This window comes from Diadema antillarum, unplaced genomic scaffold (assembly GCF_040938485.1).
Source record: "Diadema antillarum isolate AM-2024a unplaced genomic scaffold, OU_Dant_1.0 scf00000115, whole genome shotgun sequence".
Lineage (NCBI taxonomy): Eukaryota > Metazoa > Echinodermata > Echinoidea > Diadematoida > Diadematidae > Diadema > Diadema antillarum.
In genome coordinates this window covers 1,904,765-1,906,166 of record NW_027271004.1, presented here as the reverse complement: position 1 = coordinate 1,906,166, position 1,402 = coordinate 1,904,765, and the positions used below count along the sequence as shown (strand labels likewise).

Genomic DNA, 1,402 nt, shown 5'->3' with positions numbered 1-1,402 from the left:
ATAACTTTAAAAAGAGTGAATCCATCCAGATACAATTTCAAGGTATAAAACAACTTATTACCTACATCTTACAGAAAATCCCATCCGATTTCCTTCAGTGGTCAAAGAGAAATGAGGGGTTTTGTAGAGCATGTCAGGAATCCCTTCCTTCCTAGTTCTGTCCATTATGTTCACGCATTAATATGCAGTTCAAAGAACATCCAAGCGCTAAACTTGGAAGAATAAGAATCATGACATGCTTTACAATGACCATTTCTCTGTGACCATTTCACCAAATTGTATGGTGTTTTCTGCATAATATAGGTAAGATGTTATATTTTAGACCCTGAAATAGCATTCTGTCAGACAGTTAATTATATTGACAGTTTACAGTGCGGAAATCCGGTTGTACTTTATTTTTATTTTCATTTTATTTATACATCTATTTATTTATTTATCTATTATTTATCTTTTATTTATTTATTTATTCATTTCTTTTTTCTTTTTTTTTTTTTGGGGGGGGGGGCATACTGTATTACTACGCTGTAACTTTAGTAATTACTCTGTACCATCACTGCCACTATACTGCTCCTGCTATACTATACTACTACTAGGCTTACTATTACAACTACTACTACACAACTAATGTTATTATTATCCCTTAAAATGCTTTTACAAATGCAAGTATTACCGGTAATGCTAAAAATACCATTTGTAGAGATATTGAGATACCCCTCCCCCCCCAAAAAAAAAAAAAAAAAAAAAAAAATTGAGGGAAAAAATGTGGAACGCTTCACGATTGTGCGTGTCATCCTTGCGTACAGGGGCCATGCTAATCTTCTCTGTATCGTTCCAATTTTAATAGGTGTGATCAAGATTTCTCTCGTTCACGATCAAACGAAGTCGTTCAGTGCCATTTAAAGCGTCCAAAGAGCGGGAAACTTTGTGCCGTGCTTATTGCCGAGCGCGTGTTCGCGTAGAACGTTGACTCAACGTTTGCCTCGCCAAGTCCGCAATGCTGTGTGGCGGAAGCGAAGTTTGATTGTGTGTGTATGTGTACGTGCGTGCGTACGTGCGTACGAGCGAGCGCGCGCGCACGTGTGTGTGCATTTTTTTTTTAGTAGTTTCCTTTAAATGCCGGCACATACATAAGTATGTTCGACCAATGGGATTACTTGAATTTGGAACACGTGACCGAGAAATGTTTTTTTTTTTTTCCCCAACATCCCTGCCGTGTGGTATTATCATGGGCAATATGTTCCGTTAGCATTTTTACCATACCCGTGATTGCAATCAACAAAGGTATCGCTCACATCTATCGGCCACGGCCAAGTCCAAGCAAGTTCAAGTGACACACATCCAGTTATATCGCATAATTATCGATACATCAGTATCGCTTGTTATCGTCCAAGATCTAACGTTG

General features: G+C 38.2%; 1 pseudogene; it reads right to left on the bottom strand.

Annotated features, from left to right (window-relative positions):
• Positions 1–756: 756 nt before the first annotated feature.
• Positions 757–870, bottom strand: LOC139719861 (U6 spliceosomal RNA; annotated as a pseudogene).
• Between the last annotated feature and the right edge of the window lie 532 nt (positions 871–1,402).